We start from the raw sequence: 10,359 nt of genomic DNA, 5'->3' as shown, positions 1-10,359 counted from the left end.
TCTTTCTTTGTTCCCGGGGCTGCAGGATCGCGTCCCTGCCAGTCTGATGGTGCATTCTCAGGGCTACGGCATCGAGTTCCTAGGGTTGCGAGGATGTAAAATGTTTTGTATTTTGACCGTTCACTTCTCAAAAATTGAGAATAGGGTTGGGAGCACGTTCTTGAGGTGTTCAATGTAACCCTGCAAGCAAAATCAGAAAGCAACACAAACAAAAGATATTGCCATTAATGTTAGTTTCCATGGTTAGCCAAAACATGAAAAAACATGTGAAAATAGCATTAAACAAGATTAAAATGACCCTTGTGGGGTCCCACTAGGTGTGTCAAAATGTGTACACTAAATAATTATGGTAGAAACACCAAATTACATGAAATGAAAGCATTTACAAAATTAAAAAGCATAACATATATGCTAGACAAAGACAAGCCCTCAATTGAGAATATGAACCATTAAGAGGTTCTCTCAATGAGGTCTTGCTTGTTTAGGGATGTGTATATTTGATAGATTTAGGATGTATGCTCAAATTTTCTCTATGCTTCAATGGAGATAGATTTGGGATTTTTGGTGTGGCTATATGTAAAAGTATGGATTTAGCTTCTCAAACTGACATGGTAACTTTAGCTTAAGGATTGTGATAAAATGGCTTGGGAGGGGATCCAATTTATAGGGTAAGGGCTTGAGGGATGGAGGGGTAAGATGCAAGGATGAAAAAAAGCTCATGGAGGGCTCAAATTGTATGAGAGGAGAGCACATGGATTGTGCTTCCTTATAGCCAATCAGAGAGTGAGACATGTCACAGGGTGAGTGGATGGAGGAAAGGGCAAGGATGAGTCAACAAGGGAGGCTCAAGGGATAAGGTCCTCATAAAGACTCCTCATAAGTGCTTTGTAAGAGCGATGAATGGGCTTGTAAGATTCATTCATGGATTTGTAAGAGCATTCATGGCTTGGTGGTTGGGATATTTTGAGGGGAGACTTTGGCTTGGTTTAGGAAAGTCTTAAGCTTTCTTAGGAATGTGCAAATGATTAGGGGATGGGTTAGGCTTGGTTTAGGATTAGTTTAGGGATGTTAGAGATGTGCAAGTGGATGGTATTGTTGAGGGTGAGTGAGTTAGTGGCTAAGCTTAGTTAGTATGGGTGGATGGGGTGGATTAAGCTAAATGGAGGATTTAGGATAGGCTTAAGGGGTTATTAGATTTGAGGGTTTTATTTATTAAAGTGATTTTAATAAATTTGGGATTTGGAATTAGATAGGAGAATAGGATTTAATTGATAAATGATGGGTTATTTGATTTATCAATTAGGACTATAGATGATTAAATAAGATTAATCAGGTAGGGGATGAAAAAGGTTAATTAAATAGGAATTTAATTAATGATGCCTTTAGAGATAGCTAAATAGGATTACCAAAGTGGTATAATCAAGTTTAGGTGTCTACAAATGCCACAAGTATGGCTAAGAGGAGCTTTGATTAAGTGATAACTAAAGAAAATGTGTGAATGGTAATAAAATTTAAGATAATAAAATGTTGTGCCAAGCCATTCTCCGTTGAGGGGTACTGTATCCACACGATCCAAGCTTAGGCTTGTCAATGCCAAGTGACTCTCCATGATGTCAGCCCCTACTTAGCAGCCTATTGAGTGTTTGACTAGGACCTTTACTCCTTGCATTGTCTTAGGTTCTTGGTTACATCCATCATATTTTCTAGCGTGAGTGTTAGCCATGGATATTGTGTTTTATGTGTGTTTGTGGTTGGATCTTTATCTCCATCAGCATGACGAGTGTGGACCTATAGGTGCCACATGGTTGGGAGGCATAGCTACCTTCACCACTACTAGGGACCGGTGTACAGAGATGGTCTTGTCCTAGTGTGATTGTTGTTGAATGTTTTCACTTGATGCTTCAGGTTCTAGAGTATAGTTTCTTGTGATTTATGCTTAAATTGGAATGCTTGGATATCATGTTTAGATGATGTTAGTTTATTTGACACATTCCAATATTATGATGTTTAGCATATGCCTAGATGATGTGTATTGCTATATTAGAGTATCTATTGTTTATTGGTTTAGTATGTTAGATTTCCTTATTATGATGTTCAGCACATAATAGGTGATGTTATCTACTTGTAGGATTATTTGATGCTTTACTACTAGCATGTTAGATTTCCTTATGCTTATGTTGGTAGCATGTTTAGTAGTGACATCCCTATTACAATAGTATTGATGATCAGATCAATGGCTTGGGATGTTACGCATGGGGGATGACTAGGACTCATGACAGTCTTATGATGTTATTGATGGTTGGGAGGAACCACATACATAGTTTGGTTGTTTAGTTATTGAGATGTATTTCTGTACATTGTGATGTTGCTTCTATTCACCGCAATGTTTCTTTTAGTATGTTCTTACTACTTTGGTTTGGGTGGATAGATGTTCCTCTTTCCTTGTTGTTTATGCACTCAAGTGTTCATTCCTCAATGTAAGTGGATCCGATACTCCCTAGTGTGGAGGTTTTCTTGTTTTTATTCTTTTTATTCTTGATTTGTTTTCGCACCGATGTGTCTTCTTGTGTGGAAAGGCAATTCCTCATGCAAGAATGTACTTCCTTGTGCAAGAATGTAGTTCTTCATGCGAGAATGCATTTCATCGTGCGAGAATGCGAATCCCCATGCAGTGTGTAGTAAATCTTCACATGAAGCCATGCACTTTCTCACGTGAAGTGATGCAAGATCTCGTGCAAAATTTGAGAACAATGCACTTTCTCACGTGAGAAACAAGGGGTAGTTAGGCTTGGCTGAAGAAGTTTTAAAAGTTGGTTTTGAACAACCTTTTGGATTTTGCACCTTTCCAGTTTAAAATAGTCTTTCTGGGGTTTAAATAATATCATTTAAGTATAATTTAATTACTTATACTTAAGATATATTTTAATATATGCGACAAATCTTTTGAGATAGGTTTCATACCTCTCCGAGATAAGATAAATATTCTAGGAAATTTCAGGGCTTCAAAAATCCAGACTTAGCCAATTTTCAGGGCTTTAGGATTTTAGGCTTAGCCAAATTTTAGGATTATGCATTTTCCCCAGCTTGGTGTTTTGTTTATGAGTGGCCATTTCTTTGAGTCCTCATCATTTGCATGGCTTTTGTTGGCTTTTTTTTGCTTGTGTCAGATTGGGGGTGGCATTCAGAGATTTGTTTGTTGCCAGGATTATGGAGAAGTCTTTCGTTGCGATCATTGTGATCCCTATATGATGTTGTCTTATGCATTCATACTTGTAAAAAATAAATATCTTGGCTTGTATAGAATCCTTGTTCCAAGGATCTCTAGGCAGGGCATTACACTACTTCCACTAATCTCTAAGATTTTCTCTTCAGCTCAATTGGTTGAACATCTAACACTGCTACATATAGAATTCTTTTTTCCAAAGATATCTTTGTAACATATATTGACAAGAGTTGTACATTCAATATACCTTTCTTGATGGTTTTCCTGATTGCCTCAGCCTCACTCTGAGTCATATGAGCCTCTGATAAAGCTTTCTTTTTAATTGATTCTATCTTCTTGTGAGAAGCCTTCTCCAAGGATGCCTGATGAGTTGACTAGGTAATCTCATCATAAGTTCCAAATCTGTATTCTACTTTATCCTTCTCTAATTTCAACAATAAATCAATATATCAAACTACTATATCATCACTCAATTCATAGCCTAAGGGATCAAGAAATATTTCTCGAGGTTCTATTGCTTGAATAGAGGTAAAAACTATATCAACCATAATACAAAAGTCATCTTTGAATCTATTTACAATCGCAAGTGTAATTCTAAATCTCTACCTAATTTCATTCTAAAATGTCTTCATTATCAGGTTTTGACTATCCAACATCTTATCTGCAGGATGTCTTCTAATACTTCTATGATTTTCTCCATTATACATCTATCACTACTCATTATCTCTATGACTGATAAATATGAAAATCTTTTAAGTACATGAAAGAATATGTGATTGATCAGTGACTAAAATCTAAACACACCAATCTTAGTCCTCTTTATCTTTTCAAGGTTCTCAAGTAGTTGCATTCTCATAATTTCACTAAGGTTTACTTGTTTCTTTTGAATACATATCTTATAGGCTACATAGATTAATTTGGCTGACAATTCATCAATCTTTGAACTTGTACATACAAAGTGGGCAATAATTCTACTCAAGAATTTTACATCATTTTGCTTAATGATGCTAACCACCATGGCCTTTCCATTATACACTATTTTGGTATAACTCTCAACTTTCTTCTTAAACATTTTCTCACATATAAGTACACTACCTTGTTTGCTAAGACTAGCTGCCTCATGAATAAGGTTGATAGAGATATCAACTACACTATTTTGCATCCATAGTTTCCCATCATGTATTCTACTTAATATGATTTGTGTCCACTGATCTATGTCCAGTTCATAGTAGATATTTGAATAGGTCTAGTTTCTTCAAGTGTTCAAATCTAGGCTTCATAGTCATATCATGATTGAAAACTAATTCCATATCCTTGTCCATGTATTCACTCCCAATAGATTCAAAATTATTTTTAAGATAACTTCCCACATCTTCTAAATATACTACATTGTTCAAAGTAATGGATAATGCTAAACTAGGGTTTCCTTATACGGGTTTCATGGAAACAATCTTCAACTTAGGTCTGCCCTCATTCTCAACATTTTGCACTATTGACATATCTATGATTCTATCAAATATAAAATTTTATCAAAATACATTCTGTGAAAAAATGATAAAATACCTCTTTTTGGAAATAGGGTTTTCTTTGATATTTCCTTGACAAGTTGCTTCTAAGTGCTTTCTACTTTGGATATATTTGTAATGAAGTGAAAATCAAGTCTATACTCCATTTATTCCATCAAATGGAACTTCCATTAATTGCATACTTTGAAAACATGAAAAATATGTCAATTACATTTTGTAATTAAACAACTGCTCAAGATCTTCTATTTGATCTTCAAATGCTACTTGAAGTTTTTCATAGCTATCTTTTATCATGACAAAGCTCCACTAAACTTTACTTCACAAAAATTCTCAATAAAAACATATTTTTCATCATCTTCTATGGAATTAACTTTTTATGTAATAACAACAACTCTTAATTCCTTCATAACTTGTTTAGATAAGCTCCAAATTATAAACTAGCTTAGGTATCATCTAAACTTATCTTGATACACCTTTCCCCAACTTTTCTACCCATACCTCAATCTCTGAGTGAAGTTACTAATTTTGGTGTTGTGGACAAGCTTAATTCAACTTAATTGAATCAAACTCGACAATTGACTTTGATCTCCCTGTTTCGTCATCTTCTAGCATTTCTTTAGAGATGTCTAATCTTTTTATGAATGCCTCATTGAGTTCTTCATGAAGTTTACTGATTACATTTCTTTGTTCCTCATTGTCTTTGTTAGTTTTAGAGTTCCTCTCATCATTCCTTCTATCATTTATGACATTTCTTCCATTATTCCTTTTATTTTTGAAGTTTCTTCTATTGTTCCTTTTATCTCTAAAGGTTTTTTCCATTCTACAATACTTTGTTGTATGTCTAAATTTGTTACATAACTAACATATTGGTGTTCTTCTTCTAGGATTCTGCTGATCATTAGGTGCATGACAATTCTGAGCTATGTGTCCAAAGTTGTTACACTTATAACACATGATCTGTCTTCTATCTTCATAAGGTATTCCTTCTCTCAATGTTCTTTCATTAGATCTTCTTCTATCTATAGGGCTAGTATTTCTAGACATTCTACTATTCCTTCTATCATTATCATATTTAGGTTTCCTAAAATTAATTTCTTTATGACCCATATCATGAAAATTATGAAAATAAAAATCCTTAACATGATTAAATGACTTGTTTGTGCAATCTCTTTTCATATGACCTATTTCATTACATGAAAAACACTTACCTCTAAATTCATATCTAGTTTCCTTAGGAAATTCCACTTGATTTGGTTTGTCCAATATTTCAACTTCCTTGTCTTGTCCAACTTCTTTAGGTTTATCAAAAGATTTACTAGATTCAATCTTATCATCAGGTTTACCTTTTTCTTTTTGATCTAATCTATTCTTCGATTTCTTTACAGAAACGTTAAATAGATAAACCAAGACTAATCTTATCATAACTAGGTCTATATATTGACATTAAATCATCAAAATTTTCTTTGCTAGAATAAAGCTTCTCAAGTTGTTTCTTGCACTGAGTTAATTCATCTTTCATAATAGTATTGTATTTATGAAGTTCTTCATGATCTTCTTTCAATGTTTCAAATTCATATGTCTTCTTTGCTATACTTTCTCTTAGATCTTGATTTTCTATCTTCAAATCAGACTCAAATTTTCTAGGATCGTTTCTCAAGGTCAACTTTAGATTCGTAATCTTCAATTCATCCTTCAAAATCTTATATTTTGTCTTCAACTTCAAATAATCATCATCACTAGTTTTAGATTCAGTAGATTCAGGCTTGGATTTGAGATGCTCAATCTTTTCCTTTAATTGTCCTATACATACTTTGGAGTCTTCATATCTATCTTTAAACTTATCTCTTTCTTCAGTAAGGAGATCAATTTGTTCAAGTGTCTCTTCAAGGTTCTTCATCAACTATTCCATATCCATAGGGATCTTACTCAAGTTGTTAAGCCTCTTCAAAGTAACTAGGCTCTGATACCAATTATTAGAAATAGGAATTACTGGGGTGGGAGGGGGGGGGGGGGCGGTGAATCAGTATTCTATAAACTTTAACTGCCAACTAGATATTATTCTTTACTTCAAACCATACATAAAAAGGTAATAAAGTTATTCTGAACAGTAATGGTAACCATGCACAAAGATAACTCATAACACCATATTTTGTTAACTAGGGAAACCTTGGCCAAGGGAAAACCCTAGTGGGGATGATACCCACTAGATAATATACTGATATATAAGTTCCTTGTTAGAGGATGGACCCTATTAGGAGTCAATGAGAAAATTTAGTATAGAGAGTCCCTATTAGAAGACTTTGAATCCCTATTAGGAGTTGTGCCAACCCTGTTAGGAGTTGTAGTACAATGTATACAAGAAGAGCCCATTCACCAAATATGCACTTCCAATAAAAAAAAGAGCTCAACACCCAAATAAGTAATTAGATTTTTGGAATATAGAATCTTTCTCAGTTCAATAGCTTCACAAAATTGTCATATATCACTTTCACAAAAGTTTGCATACAATTTCTAACATCATAACTTTCCCTTATTGATAACACACTTGAATTTGCAAGATGTCCTTTGCATAAATACCATGCCTTTACACAAATTTCTACTAGGTTGGCTAAGACCATAAGACACTTTTCCAACTTAGACTAAACATCTAGGATGTTGGCCCTAATTGGACAAGTAATTATTTTGTAGACAAAATAATCCTTTCCTTCAATTTCGTTTTCCTATTTCACTCAAAACATGAATATCTCTGTTCTATATAGTCCATACTAATTTTTCAGGTTATACCATCATCATTAACATGTATACTATCTCCATCTAACTTTTCTAGTCATAATATGATGTCAACAATAAGTTATAAACAAAATAATACACTGTTGTATACCAAATTCCATACTTAGATAATTTTCTGAGTACCAAAAGCTAAAAATCTTTATTTCTAAGGTTTCCAGTGAGAATGTACATAATGTGTTGCCATAAATGACAACAATTACATATGTCCATTAGCCAATTGTCAAAAAGGACTCGATTAGGATATTTACAAAGATTTTTTAAGACCCCTCTATTAAGAGATTTACCCTAATTTAAGTTTGTTAAAATTGACTCAGTGCCTAAATCTTAGTTTTCTCTACAAGCTAATTTCAAGTCTAATCTTTTCTAACTGATCCTCTCCTCTAATTTGATACTCTTTTCTTTCCCTTTCACTTTCACCACTTATGAATAGGTCACTTATTCTATTAGATGATCATAGAACCCTTGAATGACTTATGATCTTCTTATCTCTAATCTTCACAAGCATGCATATGATCACTTCCACATTTGATCTAGGTTAAGATCATCGCTATATAAAGATACCATGAAGAGTCTTTTAGATAGTTCCATATTTTGCCTCTTCATCATGATCATTGAACATACACATGGGGATATGTGATCCATGCCATGTTAATATTCTATAACAAACTCTCCAAACTTAACTAATCCTTCCAATTCATCCTGCTAATCATTTTTCCTAAAACTTTTTTCAATTCTTGGCTTTTATGTAGACTCTGTATTGCCCAACCTCAATTGTTATTGGAACTTGGTGTTGTTGTTTCTTGGTCTTTATTAACTTCCTGATACTCAACATATACTATGCTTGGTAGATACTATATTACTCGATACTTATATACTTGGAATTTTACTCAGTCATTGATGACTTGCTTGGTCATTGAATGAACTCGGTCCATATAGAAAATTTCTCTATGACTATACTTACTCAACTTCTATTAAATTACTTGGTACATATTATCTTATGTTCATGACTCATCCTATGTAGATTATCTTGGTTGCAGTGATGACCGTTAGACTCTACCTTGTAAATGACTATGTGATTGACACTGATAGACAATAGTGGTTATAGATACCAACATACTCTTTTGGGGGGTTCACCCTATTAGGAATGAATTTTTACCTTTTTATAAGTACAAAAAAATATGTTAAGTTTTTCCTCACCAAAGGATTTACAAATCTCTTTTAAGAGTCTATCCAGCTAAGGGATTTACAATTAGATATTGTTAAAGTTCACATGATTCAAACATTTACCTATTTTGACTATTAGGAAATAACAAAATATCTAATCTAGTCATGCCACTCATTGTCTATCAGATCTAATTAGATCTCTTATTTTCTACCACTACATAGATCTCTTCTTCGTTTAATGTCTTAATCACTACTACTCAATCACTCTGCTTCTGCACTAGCTTCACTCTCTTCCAACTTTTCCTTCTTACACCACCCATTCAATTTTTGTTACTCATTCCACTATCTAACATTTTTATTTACTTGTATTCTTTTTCCTCTTAATCCTGACCATCCATTCAAACTTTAATCTTCTCTCTCATTTATCTTAAGTCTCTCACATATCTCAAAGTCTTATTACAATTTACTCTTTATCTTGTTAGTCTTCAATTAGGTTTACTTGACTACCCCTTGAACTGGTTAAAACATATTAGCTTTCCATATGTAGCATTGTAGATTTTCCTTATACTAATCGAACTCATACTAATGTAAAAATCCCTTTTCCTTCACTTTATAGTATCACAGTTTCCGATGTGATTACATCTTAATGTTGACTTTTCATGTGACTAGTTGTATATTCTCTTTAACATGTACAACCTTTCTACTATAGTCACTATTGTCACAAAAGTTTGCACCCTTGCCTAAGGTATGACCCTCAAGCAACCTTGAGTAACATGGAAATGACCTCCAAGTGTGGGACTTGCACTTTGAGGTCAAATCTCTAGAGAAGGCTAGTTTCCTTTTCTATCCAAATGCACCTAACTACTCTTGAGAGGAAAAGAGGAGAAGGAGATGCAAGAAACAAAATCTACGCAATCTGTTCTAAGGAGGTGATGCACCAAAATAGAATGTTCAAACCAATCTCTGCCCATATATACACTATTGAACCATCATAACACCAAAATATATACACATCCATACTTGTTTTAATCTAACAATCAACTTGCAAATCAAAAAACCAAAATGAATGATGCAAGGAAGAAGAGAATTCACTTATCTATCATTTATAGGCCAAAAAGAGATATATTCATGCAAGATTGCAGCTATCCACAATACACCAATGAGAGGAAAATAGTTCTTGCACAATACATCAATGGATGAAGGAGATAAGGTAGAATTCTGTACAATTCAAAGGAAAAGGGGATTTATAGTAGCAAGTCAAAGAAATGCCATAGAAATAGAGAGGGTTCAACTGTTTCAAAATTTAAAAAATATGCCTTAATAGATTAGGCATAACTAAGATATTTTTTTCCCTAAACCAAATTCAACAACTACCATATAAGATTTTGGAGGACAATTCTACAAATCTGGAAGAAATCTAATCATGGAACAACTCCAGATGTAATAGTGGTAGGAAGAAACCAAAATCAATGCATATAGCTATAAGAAAATAAAATCCAAAATATATGATCATCACAATAATTAATGAGGCATGGAGATGCATTAACACCATTGAACAAGGCCCAAAATGTTGGTTCAACATTAAAGATGAATCCTTGCAACATACCATGACCACAACAATTCAATCTGCACTACTATCAAAGAAAATGTGGGATG

The sequence above is a fragment of the Cupressus sempervirens genome, chromosome 1 (genome assembly GCF_028749045.1).
Source record: "Cupressus sempervirens isolate cs-2001-9-10 chromosome 1, ASM2874904v1, whole genome shotgun sequence".
Taxonomy (NCBI): domain Eukaryota; kingdom Viridiplantae; phylum Streptophyta; class Pinopsida; order Cupressales; family Cupressaceae; genus Cupressus; species Cupressus sempervirens.
Note: the sequence above shows the minus strand (reverse complement) of the source record.